Below are 22388 nucleotides of genomic sequence, written 5' to 3'. Positions count from 1 at the left end.
AGAAGAATACCAATAATATTTTTTTCTAGCTGAAATTTTAGAAATGGGCTAACTATAATGAGAATCCACAAAGTTGACTGTTCTCTCAGTATGAAAAATTGGCTGTTTTATTTTTAAATAGGAAGCTTGCAAAGTGAATGAATTTTTAGGCAGATACAGGGGATGCAATAGTTGTTTTTAAAATAGATAACACTTGTCTATAATTTTACAGTTTTTGTGTACATAGTAGTAGGGAAATGTTTTGGGAATGCCTCAATACTTTTTGATTTTTTTAAAGCTTTGTACAGCGTTAGAGTTTCTTATTACCCTGATGAATTGTAATATTATGATATGTTTCTCTAAGCATTCCAGGTTGTTTCTGTCTTGTTGGTCATACTGTTACAAGTCATTGTCTCTCTGTGTATCTAATAACATCAGGAACTTAAAACAAATCATTTCAGCCCTTTTGGAATTCATGTAATGCAATAAGGATGTTTAACTAAACAACCAAACCTGCCAGAGGAGAACGCTGGGAACCAAAGAATGAAAATATGCTAACTCCTCGTTTAGACTAACAGATTTCATTGTATAGTTATACGATAAGTAATAACCGTTTTTTTAATCTAATGAAAACTCGATAAAGAGGCAGGATTCTGTCTGAACATAGTTTCATACGAAAACCATAGAAATGGGTGGAGGGGGGGGGGGGGGTTCATGGTGAGTGCACACTGATGATTGGCCAGCTGTCATGTCAACTGACGTCTTCAAAACTAGCTTCTTTGTACAACGTTTCTTGTTACAATATTGATATCCAGGCTGTATGTCCCTTTTGCTCCACGATTGGTGCTCTATACAGTGTTTCTTTATACCAGTTCAAATGAGATTTCTCTAGTCTGAACAGTCTAAGATGTTCCAGGAGATGCTCTCAGTGTCTTCAGAGAGGTGTTAGAGCCCACAGCAACGCTTCATATGATTACAAGTATACCCAACCCTACGGGACATGCTTTATTTCTCATCGGTAGATAATCAGATCATATTCTCTCCCTAGTGTTCGTTGCTGGAACCAAAGCGACACATTTTCCTAAACGCTTCCTCCATTTTGTCCGGTATAACTTTGGTAAGTAGATTAGCAGTGAGTGGCAGTTGCTCTCAGCGGTATTGTTGTCTTACACAGTGGGGAGGTGTTACGTGTCTATGTGTTCCTTGTGGGAAGCTTGTCGTAGGGATTTGTCACAGGGACTATGCAGTGGTATGCATTTGATTCAGGTTTGATTTTCTTTATAGAAAACTTCCTTTCTCTGAAAACTTTCACTGTTAATGCTTCAGTGAGACAGAAATAAATATAATCTATTGAGATTTCCTCAGTCATTCAGGGCATTTTACTGTTTGTTGAATGGTGAAATCAGTTTGTGGCTGATATTGGTGGATATTCTTATTTCAAACATATATTTTGTTTGTCATTTGTGACTTTCTTAATAAGTTTTCCTGTTTGTATCAGAAGATGTATATTATGTATGCTTATTCTAAGTGAAAAAAAGAAGGGGAAAAGGGAACAGTAAGCTGTGCAGATTACTTCATGATGCTGGTCAATGTTTAGTTCATTGGATGATACAAGGAGGGTGTGGCTGATATACTACACTTGTGATTCTTGATTTTGAATATATATGTTTTGTCATTTCTGACATTTAGACAGCTTTACTGATTTCAAAGTTGCGTCATATATTGTTTTGTCATGTCTATCATTTGCAAAGCTAGAATGAATTTGAAGTTGATTTGTGCAGTTATTATGAATATCACAGGCTATTGTTTTATTTCACTTTTTTGACAGGACTGTCAATTGTTAAGAGTTATCCTAGTAAGGTTGAATTTGATTATAAGTGCATTTACCCCTCAATCCTTTGTCTTTTCAGAGGGCAAAGCAATTTTGTACCGGTAGTCAATATCTATGACTTTTATACCGGGTTTATGCAAGGATCATCGTAATTGTGTGTCCCAGTGTTGTATTAGTTCCATGGTCGACCAGTAATGTGTCTCTGAAACGTGCGTATCATCTGCCCATGAGGATTGGTGATCTAGGCTAGATCTGAACTTAGAATCGTGATAGGTCACCGGAACAGAAACGGTCAAGACTAGGAGGTTATATATATATCATGTTGATAACCAGATAACTAATGTTGCAAATCATTCCATTGTCACATCACTGATTGGGTTGCTATTCGTGCGTGTGGTTAATAATGATTGACAGGAGATGGTTTAGTGAACGTGAGGTATTCTGTATGGAGAATGCGCAACCAATCAAAATAGCATCTGGGTTTTTGTCCTATTGACGTACAAACTCATATAGATTTGGTATTTGGCATAACAGCATTTGTAAATGTCATGGTAGTGATGTCATCTGTACATCACAAAGGTGAACTTTACCACTGCTTCCAATTTTCACTTTTTTTGAAAAAATCCAATCATTTTTGAAGAAGAGACAAAATTATCTGAATGGTTAAGATTTATATTCTGAAAAGGAATTGAAATTTGAGTTGATTTACCCAAGCCTACAAGTACATTCATCTCAAATTTTGAGATTAGATATTTACATGAGCGTACAAAACACTTCTTTGTTCTTTAAACTTTCCTCGTTCCTGAAACTTGAATTTTCATTAGAAAGAGTGTTTCTTGTGGCAGTAATTCTTCAATTCTATCCCTTTTTTGTGGAGAACTCTTCATGACTTTAGCAGACCTTCATTTAGTTTTTTTATAGAATGAATTCTCTGCTCCTGTGTATCTCTACCTCATGCAGGGCAGAATGCAGTGATCCATGCAAGTATATACCACCTCATCGTGCTACACATGGGACTACAGACTGCAAGTAGTTCCTAGGGACATCATAGATGTAGATTTGTACATAGTGATTAACGAATGACAGGTTTAGTCTGTTGACTCCCTCTGTACTCGGGTTTCAATCAAGCTCAAGTTGTTGTTTCTCTTTCTCTGATGTTAAGGGCATCACAACAAATGAGGCACATTGGTTATTGTTCTTCCCTTACATCATCTGAAAGACATTGTTACATTGTAATGGATACAGTTTACTTTCTCTTCTATACCATACAACTCTTTCCTGTCAAATTGATATGGAAAGTGCTGAAATTTTATGATTAATTGTTTATAATTATAATGACATTGCTACTTTGAGCTCTCATATTAATACAGTATATTTAGAGGATGCCTGGTTTGTGGCATATGTACACAAAAAATCTTTTCACTTAGGGTGATAATGCTTACATTCTAAACGTAGAAGCCTTCTTGTGATTGTTTTCATTGTGTGTAACAGCTATGAATTATGTCTAATTATTAGGGGAGGCTTAATTCATTCATTTCGCCCAGTCTGAAAATGTGATATCACCTAAACAAAATGGAGTGTAATCTTAAAGAAACTTTTAAAAAGTAAATTTAAGGAGTTGAATTACATAAATATTCCATGAACTGCTTGAACATGCACATTAATGAAGTAAAATATGAGAAAGAAAGAGGGAACAGAGTTCTTAATTGTCTGGCTATGTTTCATATACCAGGTACATGAGTGAAGTAAAAAAAATACCCAAAATATATGTACCACAAGTAGTGTTTTTCAAGAGAAATATTTCATTTTGTGGGGTGTATTAGTAGGCTATTTTAATTTTTTTTAAAGATTTCCTTACATGAGATCTTTGTCATAGTCCCCAAATTGTTAAATTGTACCTTCACCCTCACCATTATCATAAAGCTTCTACTTGTGTCACATAAAAACTTAGGTAGATTGTATTACAAAATTTGTCAAGAAGGATGATGAATTATGGAGAGGAACCCACTCAATAACTTGTAACTTTCATTGACGTTGTACATGTATTACCGGTACCTATGAGACAAAGACTTAACAGGATGTACATAAATAATGCATATCCAGATGCTATTAGGTAATTAGTTTGGTAGTAGCAATATGGTATGATTTTATTCTTTATTTAAAATCTACTAATGGAATCAGTAGTGATTAAAGCTATGGTAGAGAACAAGTGAGTTAAATCACTTAGTATAGGATGATTAATATTTATAAGTATGTCATTGAATAGAGAACCGCAGTGGCCTCCTCTTTTGTTATAGAAACAATATCCTCAACGGACTTTGGTAACATTGAATTGCATGATGGGATTGACGAGAGGGCAGGAAGTGAAGGTGGGCTATAAATGAAAGATATCTTGAGAGCACTTTGGTGAAAATTGGTGGGGTGTAATTAATGGCAGTGAAGCCAGTGATTGCATCATCTGACGTCGAGTCTCGGCATCTCCATGGTTGTAATTCACCTCCGTAACTCGCTGCGGTGGTGGGTTTTGTAGGGTGGGGGCGTGCATTTCCGTCAATCTGATTAAACACGGGTAGGAGAGTAAATGGATAGGTTGTAAAGCAGGATAAGATACTGCTCAAATTAATTATGAGATAGACAATGCTGATAGATGGTTGTAGTGATGAGTTCCAGCAATGGTCCTTGTGTGAACTTCCAGATTCAATCAAGGCAGTATTGATTTATTATTCTCACTAGCTCATTTAAATCTTGTATTGCTCTTCATCAGCTTCTATAGCTTTATACTATCTTTGAAAGAAAGAAAAGAAAGGTTTATTCCCTCTACATGGTATTGAAACTTCTTTCTAAACTTACAATTTGGAAACAGATAGGAAATAAATTTTCACTGATGTTTTTCCTCTGTTTTATAAATTATTTTTTAAATGACATTTTGTTTGTGGAGGATGTGTTCTGTGATGCTATTTATGTATCACTTCTCTCCAAGAGTCTATTTTGATCCTTGAACTGGTATGTCGTTATTACATGAATTGAAAAGTATACATCAGGCATTAATTGTGACATCTAACTGTTTCAGTCATATTTTGATATGCAATACACAGTCCCATTTTGAACTGCAATTTAACATCTAATGTAGACAGACACCTTTTATGACTAATACATGTGTATTCACCACTTGCTTTACATATTGGTGTGCATTGATGCTTACATCTTTACCTATTTTTTTAATTTCTACAATTCTTGGTATACATCCAAATCCAAGTCAAAATAATGTCTGCCACCGTGTTCCGGTATGAAACGCTTAGAGGCTTGATCAGATTAATATGACCGCCCTTGGACGTACAATGATGGCCAGTGGCCCATGGGCAAATGCCGTGACACTGTCCCCGATAGAGGAAAATCATATTAAAACGGAGGCCCAAGTTATCATTGCTCGACATTAATGACATGACTCACTGGTGCTTACACGGAGGGATGGTGTAGGGAGAATGATATCCTCGCGGATTCAAGGAACTGTAGAATTACAAGGAAAGGACGTTTGATTGGTAGGAATTATAAGTGTTAATCTGAATGACGGAAATTAGAAGTACTTGACAGATGACGTTGATCATCAACCCTAAAGGAGCTCAATGACTTAACAAATTATGATTATTATTTAATCAATGAATTTCTCAGAAAGCATCTTTACTACAGAATATATCCATTTCCAAATAAGAATAGATCCATTTAATTTTTTTTTAAATGAGGTAGACCTTCGCTTATCATTTCACAAACATTTATAAGACTTGCTTTATTATGTGTTCCATCTTGATGTATTTAATCTTCATTTTACATTGATGCAGATTATTGTAAAGAAATCCTGTTTAATATTTTGTAATCACATTTATACCACTAGAAGTGTGAAATATGATATAATTTTGCCAAAATTGAGAGACAGTAATAGAAAATAATAATCATGCATTATCAATAGATCTTATTTTTTAAATAATTTTTCAATGAGATGCCACTTACATGTAGTATAAATAAAAGAAATTTCATAAACAGGAACTTAGGGGGATGGATGTGTTTTGTAAAAAAAAAAAAACTTTAACACAAAAGCCCAATGTTATAGATGGTGTCTTGAAATAGATAGAGACTTCAAGGTATTACATGTCATAACAGTTTGCCTTTTGTATCAGAGATTAATCCAAGAAGTTGATATCACATGAAGCAAACATACATTCTGACTCAAGATAAGTCCAAGCCTATCTGACATGTCGCTTTAATATCATGATCAGTCTAAGTGTCTACCATATCAATCATTGAATGCTGAGAGAGAAAAATGATGATCAGTTTGGCTTAAGACAGGGTGATGTAAGCTTACCCTTATCTAGCCCCTATCTTGTCTTGATTAAAATCCACTCTTTTGTGAGTGGGAATGGAAATGGAAGCTTGGAAATTGATATAGGAGAAGGCTTGTTTATCACAGACGTTGCAAGAAAGACATGAGGAACGGTGCCAGAGATACTGCGTAGGAGTCTGCGTATAATGTTCTTGCAGTCAAGGATCTTTATAGATTTCGCTTTGCCACCCTTGCCAGCACATACCAGTTCTATATGAAAAATACTGATCTGCCAATAGTTTACATTTTATGCACATAACTGAGTACCAGTATGTAGGTTCCATCAACATCTGTCTAAACCTGTGAATGAGGTTTAGTCATGTGCATAATTATATATGTCATCTTTTGAGAGCCAGAAGTACATTAATTCTGTGTTAAAGTATATGATATATATTTGTAAAAGTGCAGTAGGCTTTGTGCTCTTTTATGACGTAGTTATATGAACCACAAAATAAACAAAGTGTGGTCAGGGAAACGCATTTATCTTAAATTCATATAGAAAGTAACTTTTATTAGATGAGGAATGGGTTTTTCCCCTAATCCATCTTCCGAGATCATTATCACACATAATGCAATGCATTATTCATGGTGTTTGGAGTATACTGTCCTCAGTTGGCATTTCAAAATTGAGTGATAACACGTTTTAAGCCAGAAATGGTAAAATAAGAAAAACAGTTGAAAAATAGGATACTGAACAAATCGTTGATGTGAAACACACTTTTCACTTCTTTTATGATTCAGACAACTTATTTAGTTGATGAAATATTATTACCATTATTTTAAATTATTGTTATTGTTAGACTTCAGAGGTATTACAAATTTTAGACATCCAGGCCAAAAAGCTGTAGAACACAAAACCATAATCATCTATTCATGAACTAATCATTCTCTCACCAAAAGGAGGTCAAGGTATCCATGATGCATGGTGGAAAACCAGGAAGAGAGTTAAGAGTGGATTGTTTTTCTCTGAATTAATGCATTTTGGATGTGAATGCAGATGCAGTATTGAGATGCAAGCGATGCAGTCTAGATGGTGGTAGTGAATGACTTAGTGATGCTAATACATTATCACTGTGAGTGGTTTTTTGCTTCCATTATCTTTGTCGCAAGAAGAGAATAGGCAGACTCGTATTCACCTTAATTTGCTTCAATGTCCCACATCTTTGAGATGTAAATAAGCAATTATATTATGCACCCTGTATTGGCAAGTCTGTGGAATTCAATGCATATATTAAGGGTCTCTGTAAAATGGATGGGTGTATGCCGTCGGCTCTCCGGATGTTTTTGACATGCCATAACAGGTAGATCAGTGATATATGCTTCTTTTTTTACATTTAGAATTATGGTGCTGACATAATAGAAACAAGATTTTGAATTATTCATTTATATATTGCCCTAGGACTATAGAGAGAATAACAAATGCTAAAAGTAGAGTAGGGTAATATCTTTTGTTGGATGTAAAAAGTAAGTTTCATAATGTTTTTTAGTTTGCATCTTGTATCATCTCATGTGAGAGGGCATCATGGCTTAGTGGTTTAGAAGAATGGTTTTGTAACAGGAAGGTCCTGGGTACTCCTGGGTTCAAAATCAAGCTGATGCACCAGTGCCATTTGGTAAGGCATTGATCCTTTTTACCAAGCCCCATGTATTTGTCTTAAATCTGTAGATCCAGGGATTGCTTATGTACAAGACTCTACTTCTTTCTTGGCTGCCAGGAAAACTAATGTAGCACCATGTACATATACACATTCTATTTGAAGTAACATATGTATTTACAACTCTTATAGACAAGTCATGCAAGTTTCCAAAGTGTTCAACATTCCCTTTTCAATACACATTATGTGCATTGATTTGTTAGTGACATTGCCTTTTATTCTACCGTGCGAGAAAAAACAAGCTAGGAGAAATTGGAAAGACGATCCTTTTGTCTCGAGTATGCTTTATGATGACGCAAGTACTGCAATTTACTTCAATATGAAGTGGTTTAGAAATCATCTAACGGTATGACGTATCTTCAAAGCAAAACATGGTTTTCTAGGAATGTATCATCAGAAGAGAGTGTCTGTTACAATCCCTCCAAATTTGAGTTTTGAATTACCAGAACTGCAAATGTCAAATTTTCAGCAATTTTGAACAATTTGGCTAACCTGGTCCGAGGGTTAAGTTTGTACCACTTGGTGATTGGATTGTGAGAGGTTTAGTGCTGGTTATACATTGTTGCAGTTCCTATTGAATTATCTTTAAAGTAAATGAATGTTTAAAATCCCATGCTCAATGCAAAATTCAGTGCAAATACCTGCAATTGATTAAGCTCTCAGCATTGCTATTAAAGTGGATCAGTGTGAAGTTAACCCTCTGGGACACCCCTCTGATACCACTGATTTCTGTGATTTAAATAGATATAGAGAAGTACCCTGATTCTCAACAAATGTTGTTATCTATAAGTATAGTTACATGTATATAATAAAATTAACTGGATTTAGTTTTTAATATGATGTAGGAAAATTGAGATGTGTAGGCATGGCAATAAATGCATTTTTTCTCACTGCTCATTGTGAGAGCCAGAGCTCTTCTAGAGCTTTCTGGAGTTATATCACTCACTGCTCCTTCTAATGGTTTGCACTGCCTTGAAACCGATACAACTTTGGAGTATGGATGTTTTTATGTGTAACAATTTTGAATGTTGGTACCTTTAAGATCAGCTGGTGTATGCATGTGTAGATGAGAAAGAGAGTTCCAATTAGCTGTTCTCGTGTGACAGGCGGGAGAGAATTTATTGGTATGGCTGCTGTGACATTAATCAGGGTGATGGTTATAGATGATCGCACTCTGGCCTTGCCAATAATTTATATCTATTATTCAATTCATTACACACCTCTCACTCTGTACTGCATAGGAATAGACATGGAGTGGGAGAGATCTCTTTTCTTTGAAAGTGAAAATGAAACACAGGAATTGGTTTATTGGCACTGTGTACTATTAATGTCTGAATGTAAATCTTGTTTTGTTGCTTGTTCGAGGTCTGTCTGCTTGTTTGATCCTGCAGTGGAATGATTTAGGGACCAATGTAGGTGATTAAATTGATTGTAAACATAGACAGATAGAGGGAGAGAGAGAATGAGAAGAAATATAGAAAAGAAAAGAGAGCAAGGGTGACGATAAAAGATTTGCCTTAGTTTCAGTTTCAATTTTATTTTTATATAACTTCAATGATTTTAAAGCAAAGTTTTTAATTCTCTGTATTTTATTTATTTTTCTTTGCATACAGGATTTGAATTTCATCAAGACAGTTAACCTGCCAGGTAAGTTACAGCATGGAATTGCACTATTTAATAGAATGTTATCAGTTACCTAATTGATGTTTGAAATTGACTATTTACTAGTATTTTTGTTCCTTTGTCATGTCATGAAGCAAACATGCAAAAAATAAGAATATTGATGAATTTGGTATCAGTTTGTAAAAAAAAATAGTGTTTTACAAGAAAATTATGATTATTTTGTTTTGTCCGTTGGTTTTTTTTCCTTTTTGTTTTCTCCCCTCTTTGAAATGTCAAAGTTTGGGTGCGGCCTATGCGGCGGTGCGGCCTTATCGCCGGCAAATACGTTATGTAGAAAGTGATATCGATAAGGAAAGAGAGAAGAATTAAATAATTAGGGATAGCTAACATGGGAAAAATAGAATCAAGAGTAGAAAATAAAAACATATATTGACATTTTGCAAAGCTTCATAGACATACATATACAATTCTTGTACGATTTAGGTCTCTTTTGTGTATGGTCCACATTTTACAGCTGCGCATATTCTTTAATTCTAATCCACAAAAAATCCAGTTATTTTCTTAAATAGCATGATGGAGAAGGAAATTTTTGTGCATAGTTTCCTTTAAATGTCAAGAGTTCTTCGACTCACACATATTAATTTCTTCAATGATTCAGATTTTCTTTGTCCAGTGCAATTTTTTTTCTGCACATCCTTATTAACAGACATAAATGTACATCACAGGGGAAGCTTTGAATTATATACGCATTGCTACTCTGGCTGTAAGCATGGAGTGGTCTGAAGCATGGAGGAGGGATGGCTAGTTGTTTGTTAAGATCGTCTGAGCGAGTAGAGAAGTAGAAGATGTGAAGTGTTGATAAGATTACTGGAGTACTCTTCAAGAGAAAGTGACTAAAATGGAGGTCAGGGACGGCTCCTATCTCTAAACATATCTTAAAAGATTCCATTTATGTGCTCAATGCAGTGGGTTCAATAACCCAACATGTATTGAAGCAATGTACAAAATACATGTGGATTTTTTTATATTCGATACTGAGAGTAATCACATTTTAGAATCATGGAATAAACATTGAATATGGCTGGTCTCTGCACATTCAATATTTGCACTTGTGATAAAAAGAGATAGCGATACATGCTTTTAGTACAACATTCAGTCAACATTTTATGAGAGGTTTGATATCATAAATTTGAGAAACCTTGAATACATTGTTCAACGTTCAGAGTCATTAAAAATCAAATTTTGAGATAATATATCTTTATCGGAAACTTAAGATATTTATCATGGGCTCTTCTAAACAAAGTTTAATGTAGTGAACAAAGAGATTAATGTGTCTTTTAATTCAGACAGTGCAAAGCATACAGAATAGTGATTATTTTCAGTACCAGAAAGCATTGTAATGATTTTATAATCAATGAGTTGAACTTTACATGGGAATAATTGGATGTTGATGTCCCTGTTCATATTTGATGCAAAAATAGAGAGTGATATTAAATAATTTCATTCCTTTTTTTTTGTATGGTTGGTGAAACAATGAATAGTTTTGTATTTGTATATTCATCATGTACAGAGAATATAATATACATACTTTTAAACTCAATTGTGAATAGAGCATTTGTATATGAATAATAATGTAATGATTTTGACTTGCCTGTTTTCATAATTACATCAAATTACCCTCGGTAGCAAGCAAGCAGGCAAAACTCCTCATGCCCAAACTACCTTTTCCCTCTCGGAATGACATTAACTACTGTTTCTCAGCCGGTGTATGGCAATGTTTGCATCATATCACATCTGCTTTGCTCTCTGTTGGAATATATTATGAATGAGAAAATTAGTCGCTGAGTCATGCATGGTGCCGTTAAATGCTCGCACAGAAGCTCTTGTAATGGAAAAAGGAATAAAGTCAAAAACTGGCAGTCAATCATATGTGTTGACTCTGTTCCTACCACCCCATTAAGAATCAATTATGTCTACACTTAAACCAGTTCCGTTCTCACCGGTAAATGATCTCTCACATTTTCATCCCCATACTCACGTTCACATTCAGTCAAAGACGTCATGTGGATGAAGAGTTTAATAGTCTTAATTAAGTTTTCAGATATCAAACTCAACCCTCTTGTTGTGTTTGTATGAAATAGGAAACAAATTATGACAGGTGGTTGAAAGTTTATGATTTAAAAAAAATCATAAAGGAGTTGGTGAAATACATGTATGAGAATGCAGTCATATAATCAAGCAGTATTTTTAATTAACAGATGCATGCTTATCTGCAGATTTAGGTGATGAAGAATTAAGACACATCAGTAAATATTAAACTCCCTCCCCCCCCCCCCCCCCCAATAAAAATATGAGTTTCAATCTTTAGTTCCAATGGTATCATATCTGGCATTTATGAAATGCGACCTGCAACCATTCCTGAATTTAAGTTCTCATTTGAACTATATTTGACCCTATCCATGATTGCAAACCATGTGTACTTTGCCTTCTCTATAGCAAGCCTGGAAATTGAGATCAAATTGAATATAAATCATTAAACCAAACAAGATGGAGAAATACTTGATTGATGTGAACAGGGCCTATAGCTGATGCCGATGGTTACTCTCGTTTGTTTCTCTGATGTGAAGCAGACATTTGCGGAAAGCGCTGCGTGTCTAAAAGAGAAATGACTTTTAGGGTTGCCTAATGGAAGCTTTCAGCCACGTATGAATTGTGATGCATTCAAGAAATCACTTACTCTGCTCTCAGACTATACACAGTAATGAATGAATGACGTGATTCATTACTTATTCTGCTATTTTTGAAGAAAAATGCTCTCTTCATTTAGTACTTTGTCATTTTCAAGCAGAATCTTCAAGCAGAATCTTCAAGCAAAATTTTCATAGAAATATTGTTACAAATACACATTGATTTTTGAGAACTATCTGTATCTCACATGGATTTTCTTTCTTCATTTCTTAATTTTCTAAATATTTAAAGCATAAGACTGTGGTTGTATAGATCTTAATCCATCCTTTCCATCCCTCTTGAGGTGAACAAGATGAAGATGATACTTTAACATCTTCATTAGATAGCTTAGATTTTAAGGATTGATGGAAGCAATAACATGATTACTAATTGATTAAAGTGAAATACAAAGTTGCAACATTCAATGTTTTTTCATCTTTATTTCATTTCTATGTCAGTGGAGGGTGACATAAGGAAAGAACTAGAATAAAAAGATAGAAATGTATTCAGAAATAAAAAATATGAGAGAATAAATAAAACAATACTCTTAATACTACAATGTATGCTTGATTTAGGTTCAACAAAAGTGGTGTCATTGAAGATTTTGTTGTTGTTGTAAAAGCCCTCAGTTAATTTCCTTTCATGACCACACCTTTCCCTTCCTATAAAGTAATATTGACCATCACATTGATACTCAATTCCGTATTGGGGACTCTTGGTCCCACATGCAGCATTTTGGCGCCTGTTGTTTCCCTGTGTCGCCTAATCCAACTCCACCTCCCTACTCCCTAGTCTATAGTAACACTAACTCATGCATAAAAGAACAACCTTGCCGACCCCACCTGACCAGCGCAGCAGACAAGAATGCAAATACGCACGTCTCCCTCTCTTGTTACCGTGACAGGAAGCCCAGTCCGACATGGTCATTGGGAATCTTTTCCCTCCGATTACAGGCACGATGGGTCCTCCATTTTTTATTTGTCGCAGGGGCAAGGCGGAAACATTTTGATATGATGGTCAGGTTTCAATCAAAGCACTGCCACTCTATTGGAGGGAGCTACAGTGTCGGTTGAGGGTCCCCTCTGGATTCGGAGAAAAATATGTTTTTATTTAAGGTTCAAAGTTCAATGCTAATGCTAAATTAATATGAAGATCAGTATAGCAGGATCAGTCTTCTCTTTCTCTTCTTCATTACTTTTTTCTCTTTTGAAAATTTGCAATCTTTTATTTGAGATATGTCAGCATGAATAAAATGTTATCTATCAATTGTAAGATGAGGAAAGTGAATTGGAAATGATACAAGCTATTCAGTGGTGATAAATCCCCCACCAATGAAAACTGAAATGTGATTTCTTGTTCATGTACCTATTCCAAGAGCAAAGTTTTAGGGGCATTATTCTACTTGCTTGTATCCAAAAATGATTAAATAAATCTATTATTCTACCCCTTTCTCTTACACTTATACTGTGTGTTAATTTCAATGAGTATGCCACTATACATCACATGCTTCATGCATTTGTCTATGTTCATATGCAGCTACAATGTATATGCTGTATATGCTGTATAAAACAACATTTCAATAGAGTTCTGTCAGGGACTAGAGAGAGGAAGAGAGAGAGAGAGAAAGAGAGATGGGAGGAAGAGAGAGGGGGAGAGAGATGGGAGGGGAGAGAGAGAGAGAGAGAGAGATGGGAGGGGGGAGAGATAGAGAACATGGGGGGAGGAGAGACAGGTATAAAAGGAAATCTTGTTATTAAAGATAAACTTGAGTTCTGGTAAAAAAAAAAGAAAATGAATTCTCACAGAATCAAATGAAACTTACACTGAATGTTCCAGATTACAAATAAATGTCATTTGCCAAGCAATTTTGGTAGAAAATGTATACTGGCTGAGTAATGAGCATAGAAAGATAAAGAAATCAAGGTAGGTAACCCCAATACCATTTGTGTAGTCCCATAAACATCTTCTGTGTATAGTGCTTGTAACTTTACCAAGACTGGGCCACATTTCTTATCATTTTGATGATTCCAGAACCTTGCAGTACACACCAATACTTATATGCTAGATGATCAACCTTTTCTGATCAATTCCACACTGTTTCTTTCACAATGCAATTGCATGACCAGTACTCAACTTTATCTTTAAAGTACAGTAGTCAAAGGAGAGGTTGTCTGTATTAGGGTGTTACTTTGTGTAATGCTCAAAGCGCTTGATATATAGTCTGATGTTGCCTTATCATTAGCTGAAAGTATCAGTATATCCCGAGAAACTTGTCTTTTATGTTAAACAATGTTCATTATATATGGAAAGGGCAGGAGTTCATGCATCATGTGTTCAGGTAAATGGCTATGCAAATATCAATTTCATACCAGCAGTAGTCTTGCAATTAGATGTAATTTGAGTTCAGATAGGCGCGCTAATCTGATGTGACAACATAACATGCAAGCGTGGGTTTTCTTCATGTTTAGGGCACTGCTAGCTATTTTCAGAGTCCGCTCTGTCCTGAAATATGCATGAGAGAGAGAGGGGGAACGTCACTACGCGACAGTGATTTGAGGCACGTTCATTTTTCCTCCTAAGTATGCCGGCCGGGCGTGTATGCGGGCGGGTGCATACAAAATGAGACGGTTGCTATCTCTTACCACCAACATGAATGGGACGTTGTTTTATTTGTGTGTGTTTGTACCGACAGCCACTGTTATGATGGCTGGGATAGAGTGAGTGCTGGACTGAAGGGAGTGCTGATGCGACCTGAGATACATTATCTTGTGACCTGACTGGGTCATTGCACTAAGGTCATTTGATCTCACAGTTCCTCTGATTTTGGTGATCTTTTCCCTCTGTGCAGGATTGAGTTTCTGAGACATAAGTAGTAATAGGACTCTATTTCAGAAGAGTAAAGCACACATTATATGAAAAGATAATAAATACTACATGCAAGAATGCATCCATTTTGTTAATGGCAATTGTAGCAGTTGGATGTAAAATAAGAATAGAGGAGGATTTGGTTAAAATATTAGTGTGGTGATTTGTAATGATATAGAGAAATATGGTTAACCCCTTTTATGCCATAGACAGTAAAATTTGCCCAATAATTTGTGTGATGAATAATGTGTCTTAAATTCATAATTCTAGATCTTTTTCCATGAAAAAATTTGCTCCCAAGGAATATATTTCTAGCCCAACTTAATATATACTGTGCATCAAAATTTAATCCTTGAAAGTTTATTTACGACAGTGCTCAAAAACTAAGTTGTACAGAAAAGGTTCAGAATGCCACTTTGTTATTAAGGACCAATATTTTATTATAGGGGAATTTTGTACATCATTACATACTTTGAGTGGTTGATTTCACTGAAATCAGTCTGTAATGTATGATGAAGATGTTTTGTTTGCTTGTCTTAATTCATCACCTGCACTTTTTATTTTAACCGCTGGTGGTGAATGCCATTTATCTGTCGCTTCCCCCGCATCATAAAAGTTTCATGTCCAAAATACAGAAACCTCAGAATACTTGCATTATTTTAGAAAGGCTAGGCAAGTATAAATCTCCCCTTTGTATCACTCATGGGTGATTAGTGAGGAGTGAAATCGATTGCTTCCCGCTTAGAGGAACAGAAAAGGAAGGTATAGGTCATATTTAATTATTCAGATGCTTGATTAAACATTCTGATCTTTGTTCATTAGATGTATTTGTAGAGAAATGTCATGTTTAAGGCCCAACTATTGTAGGCAACTGGAAATTGATAATGTAAATATACTTTTGAAATATAAAACATGCAACCCTTTCCCCAACAGTGAATGTTATATTGATTTCAGACTGTGACATAAATAGATTTAATTATTATCTGGCTGTCAACTTCTTTGGAAACCAATACTACCTATTCATAGATAGATAGATAGATATGTGTAGATAGATAGATAGATAATAAAGATATGGATATAGAAATAGATAAAGATAGATAGATAGATTGATAGATAGATAGATGAATAGATAGATATGGATCTATGGGTAAATAGAAAGATAGATGGATAGATAGATAGATAAAGAGATAGATAGATAGATAGATAGATAGATAGATAAATAGATAGATAGATAGATAGATAAATAGATAGATATGGATCGGTGGGTAAAAAGAAAGATAGATGGATAGATAAATAGATAAAGAGATAGAAAGATACATAGATGTAGATAGATAGATAGACAACAAAGATATAGATATAGAAATAGATAAAGATAGATAGTTAGATAGATAGATAGATAGATAGATAGATAGATAGATTTAGATAGATAGATAAATAGATAGATAGATAGATAGATAGATAGATAGATTTAGATAGATAGATACATAGATAGATAGATAGATAGATAGATAGATAGATAGATAGATTTAGATAGATAGATACATAGATAGATAGATAGATAGATAGATAGATAGATAGATAGATTTAGATAGATAGATAAATAGATAGATAGATAGATTTAGATAGATAGATAAATAGATAGATAGATTTAGATAGATAGATTGATAGATAGATAGATAGATTCACATGCCACTTTCTGAATGATTTACATTATTCCATAATTATAATATTTGAGGGGTTTATATCATCCAAAACACCTGCAAGAATTGCTCTTTTTCTAGGACATAGAGGTCAGAAAAGGTTGCTGAAATGAGATACAGAAATGAGAAATATTATATCCTTTTCGCTGTCTATTGGCCCATATTTACAGTGATTTTCTTGTACAGCCACAGGCAGTATGGTTTGCTGAGTAAGACATATTGCTGTTCAGTCTAGTGCATACAATTTGTATCTTCCTGCTGTAGTTTGTTACAACCTTTTAATAATAGTGGTTGCTGATGATAGGTTTGGTGGTGTGTAAATACGGAGATGTATTATGTCAGCAGCATTTATACCGTGCACACAGGCACTTAGAAATTAGCTCCTAAATATATTGCATATCTGGGGCATATACTTGGATATAAATAGTCATGGGAGCTCTATTCATATCTACGTAGCCATACACACCTGGTAGGTTGTTTGCAGGTTCTTTTTTTTTTCAGTGGCAGATTTACAATACCGGTACATATTACACACACAGATGCCATATGTAAACTTTAATATAATTTGTTGTTGCTGTTGCTTGAATGTTTATTTTTCATTCTTAATTATGGCTTGGAAATTTGAGACAACCTATTATGTTTTCTTCCAGAGTTAACAGGCACTTGCCCCCCCCCCCCCAAAAAAAAAAAAAGAAATGCAAATCCTGGATCTACAACTGGATTTTAATAAATGTTTGCATTGTACATTGGAGCTGCAGCAAGATGTTATCTTTTAAATAGTTTATTTGATTTAAATCATTAATGCATTTGAAAGTTTGCTTCTAGGTTCCCAGGGGAAGTAGGGTAGAAGGGGCTGTTATATTAATTAAAACTTTTAGTATGATGATTATGTGTGATAGCTAAAGCTAATCTTCATTTTTTTGCAAAGGAATGAAAATAAAACACAACACAACATTTCATGCAGATTTCAGGACTTGCATTTGTTTTCTTTAGAGTGACTATACAATCAAATGGGACTTTTCAAACAAGAGGCCCTAGATCTCAGTCTCCTCTCACATAATGATAAACTCGACTATGGTGGGCTATCTTAAAAGCTCTCGAAAGTTTGACCTCATGATGTCGCATCTCATGACAACTGGACAACTGTACAAGGAGAGCTGAATTCAGACTGACCTCAACTCAAGAGATTTGCTAATGTAACAGAAAAATGCAGCCCTCAGAGACACAAGCGCCTTTCCTATTCTGTCACAAGCAAGCTGTTGATGTAAATGGGATCTCGCAGTAATGGTTGTTTAGTTCATGTTCAGAGGGAAACTTTTGTACATTTTAAGATCTTTTATTTCTTATTTTAAATGCATTTAATTGCAATAGTAATAGAAGCTTCTTACATACTGCATTGCGCACATGTCTATCACGCCATGGTGCTCCTAGTGTTTCAGCATTATTACCTTGGGCTGAGCCGAATGGCCAAATGACTAATGCTCTAGCATGTTGGGTACACACCTGGATGGAGAGTGACAAACGTGAATTAATGCCTTTCTGAAGGACCTTGATGCCGGGCTGCCACTATACCACAACACCTCCAGTTCAAATAATTTCCATACGCAATGAATGGTAGAATGAGATGAAATCAAAGAAGAGCATTTACTTGGCATTAATAAAAATTCTACTAAAAAGTAAAACCCTTTAAGGATTTCTTTATTGACTTTGTGTGTACCTCTCTAAAATTGCAATTCATGAGAAGAGATTTGAAGCGTTGCTTAATTAAATCGAACTGAGAATAATCTTTGGAATTTTTGTTTTTTCATCACTTATTCTTTGAAACCTATTTTACAGATAATACATTTTCTTTCTAAACTAGGGGGGGGGGGGGCATTTCAAAGGTAATATACGTATGAAGAAAAATTTAGGCCAATGAATTATACAAAAGATGCCAAAGTAATATTATTTGGCTTCTTTAATCTTATAAAGGTAGAAAATAGGAAAAAAACATTTCTTAACTTCAACAATACAAAATAAAGATTGCACTTTTTGTGTGTGTCAATCAAGAGAATATTGAATGTCTGTTATATTGGCGCCGTGACATTTTAGCTCCATTTGAAGATCTATTATGCACTGAATTCCCCACTACCACACTCCATGACATGCATCTGAATAAACCATTTTCATATACTTGTAGGAATGATTTTTCTCCTGCTATGTGCATTCGCGGCGAAATTGACGACGTTTTCACGGTCACCGGCGAGCGGAATTTGATTAAGTTGGAGAAAACTGATTGCTTTGTTGATTTCCCAGCAGGGTCGGTAGAGGAACTTTTGTGTGTCTTGCATGTGAATGTGACCATTCATTAAAAGTGGGTTACACAAATAGAAAGTGATTGGTTTGTAGATGTAATGAACATGATTTCATTTAGAAATAGCTCTAGAGATAGCAATCACTTGATGTCAAGGATAGTGAGAGCCTTTGTGATGTGTTGATGTGTATTTAATCTATGTAGGCTAGAGAACATTGAAGTAGAACTTGGATTTTACTAAATATATTGATTCATCGCTTGTAGATGGATTGGTATATAATTTTACACTAATTCAATTTCAGGGCAATATAAAAAGATTACATTAAAATAGCATCAATCATGTTTTAGGGGAAGAGAATTAATACATTCCCAAATTGATTGATTTTTTTTCTGAAAAATTTGGTAATTAGTTATTTTTTATTTGTCTGAATAGGTGAAGCAGATTTTGCTATTCAAAAATGATATAATGATTATACTATAAGATTTAGAGCAAATAATATAGATAAGAAAAACACCCGCTTTCATTTTATAAGTAAAAAACAAAAACAAATTAATTTCTTTTAAAGGATGCTATTGACGACATGAGTATTACAGTATGTTATATTGTAATTATTTAGCAATAAGATCACCGAAATGTTACTTAGGACAACATTTTTTTCTTTAAATAAAAGCAAGTATATATACACAGAAAATATTTTGAAGTAGGAATCTGCAAGACACACTTAAAGTATATTTTATTGATATTATTGGCTTTGCTGAATATGGCAGGTGTTTTTACTGCTAAAATATTAAATAACAAAAATCTCGTGAAACGTGGGATTTTGCATGGAAGTAGATTAATGATAAACATTGCTTAAATAGCTTATAGAACAGGTGTATTTTCAAAGCAAGATTATGCATACTTGTAAGTCATTTTGTTTGGTTTTCCTGTTAGTTTGAATATGAGGATAAAAAATTAAGAAAAAAAAGTTTTCAAGGCTGAGAAAGTAGAGTATTATGCACACATTTCATGTAACTTTTTAAAATATCTTCAAACCAATTTCATTGAGCTTCTTTTCAATAAGAGTTTTAAAATATTGCTCTTGGCTAAATGAAAATGAATAAATTATTTCAGTTGCAAAGTACAGATATTGTTAAGTAAAAGATTATTGAATTGAATTTTGAATATATTAGATGACTGTCAAGTGGATGAAGAAATTTAAGTCCTATTCACTACATTATACAAAGAGTATCTTTGATTAGATGATAGGATAACGGATATCAAGCCACAGAAGAACGTTATCATAAATTGGTGTACCTCTTTTAAAAAAAAAGAGATTTCCTACCCCCTCCCCCTCCCTGGTATATTAACAGTCTCTGTGAACTTTACATGTGAAAGGTGAAGCAATGGAGTGTGTATCTATGTGTTCATTATATGCCTGACCGATTCCCAATGTCCATGGAAAGCGGAGCTAACTGAGGATGACGGCCGGGCCTTGATTAAACGCGTCCCCCGGCAAGGCGCATCGCCAATAACCTGTCATCGATTATGCCAGCGTTTTATTGAATACATATTCTAATTCTGCTACGAATGAACCCATTGTGAGCATGTTAGGCTAGTTGTTTTTTGTGTGATGCACTATTTTTTATCAATTAATCATGAAAGAGTGTGGACACGACAGGTATCAGTCACGTTTGTGAAATGAAATATTTAAACCTAAATAATTAGGCTGTAGGAAGATATAGGCCTGAGTATCTTTGCCCTAACATTTTCTTTCTGTCTCTGGCTTTAGTTTTCATATTGTTGGCAGCAGTGTAGGAAAGTTGATACCGGTGTGGAGGAATCTGTCTGTCGTTCTGTCTTTCTGTTTGTCCATCAACATTGCCGTCACTGATGCATAGAGTATCGCATTGACAAGGGAGGATATTAAAACGTGGGGCGTTTAACACACCATAGAATGAGACTGGGATGCCACGTGAATATGAATACGGGCTGTGTGTATTTGTGTGTGAGGGAGAGACAGAGAGAGAGAGAGAGAGAGAAAGAGAAGCAGAGGCCGGTGCGTCGTGCATACACGTAGGATCCGTTAGTGTGTGTGTATCCTTTTGGTGCTGTATTTCTAGTTGGCTCTATGTGTGTAGAACACCCTCTCTCTTTTCCCCCTCTCTTTCTCTCTCTGCCTCTGTCATCCGGCAAGTGGGATGCAGAAGATCTGAAATCCCTCTCCCGCTCTCCGCGCTCCACTAATACCCCATCGCATCACTCGCGGGCTAGATCAGAGGAGGAGCATAACAGGGATATTTATCCAGTCAGTGGTGTGTTATTCACGGGCATCTCCGTACCTTCGTCTGTTTGCCGGCCACCAAGCCCCACATTGGAGACTTATGTTTATCATCTTTCGGTATTGGCGGAACGGAACGGAAGGGATTTTTGAAGGGAGCTTGCCTACTGTATGTTTACAGACGTGGAGTATTTGGTGAATCTGGAATTATCACTTGAGTCTAGATTGGGCAATTGCTTTGGGCATTTTGGTCGTTGTATTTGTGCATGAGTGAAGATGTCATTTAACTTCTGAGTATAGAGGGTATGTATGTTAATATATATTTTACTGTGTCAGTAGACCTATTGATTAAATTTTAGTATTACAGTATACAGTTTAAACTAATTCAACAATCAAGATTTAGAAGCAATATTTGTAGATTTAAACATATATATATGACAGATATCACAATCAATTTTATATTTCAGATCATTATCGTGTTATGTAGTTTGTCATATATTACTTTAATGATAGCAATTAAGGCAATATATTTTTTTTTATTATTATAGGGAAAATCATTTTGACTTGCTAACCATTTCCACACTCATTCTAGTTCCTCCAGTAGTTCCTCCGTTAGTTCCTCCTACTAATTTACTTCTTTTGAGTACATTGCTTTTGTATAGCTTGCAGCAACATACTAATGGGGCTTCACTGTTCAAATAAAACAAATCATGCATACCTAAATGCAAGTTGATCTTCAAACAAACTTCATTGAACGCAACGACTTCATTTGTATGTTGATTACTATTTAAATTTAAAATGGTTACTCTGAAAGAAATGTATTTAAAAAGCATCAGTGTTATTTTGCATCACATCTTTTGCCTGAGGTGAGATATAAATGTCCTGAAGATGTTCTAGTTACTAATGGGACTCCCCTGTTCAAATAAAACAAATGACGCATATCTAAATGCAAATTGATCTTCAAACATACTTCATTGAGAGCAACGACTTCATTTGTATATTGATTACTATTTAAATTTTAAATGGTTACTCTGAAAGAGATTAATATTAAAAGAATTAGTGTTATTTTGCATCACATC

General features: G+C 34.9%; 1 protein-coding gene across 6 annotated transcripts in view; it reads left to right on the top strand.

Annotated features, from left to right (window-relative positions):
• Positions 1-22388, top strand: part of LOC581904 (neurexin-3) — a 120877-nt gene that overhangs the window by 19633 nt on the left and 78856 nt on the right. For 5 of the 6 annotated variants that reach the window (XM_030978600.1, XM_030978592.1, XM_030978587.1 and 2 more), the window contains exon 3: positions 9454-9487. The gene's annotated coding sequence lies outside the window, so the exon portion shown is untranslated. Of the gene's footprint in view, positions 1-9453; positions 9488-21173; positions 21613-22388 lie in introns of those variants that run through there. The other variant, XM_030978569.1, reaches the window with a different exon arrangement.

The sequence above is a fragment of the Strongylocentrotus purpuratus genome, unplaced genomic scaffold, assembly GCF_000002235.5.
Source record: "Strongylocentrotus purpuratus isolate Spur 01 unplaced genomic scaffold, Spur_5.0 spur5_contig_813, whole genome shotgun sequence".
NCBI lineage: Eukaryota > Metazoa > Echinodermata > Echinoidea > Camarodonta > Strongylocentrotidae > Strongylocentrotus > Strongylocentrotus purpuratus.
This window is presented reverse-complemented; position numbering and strand designations above follow the sequence as displayed.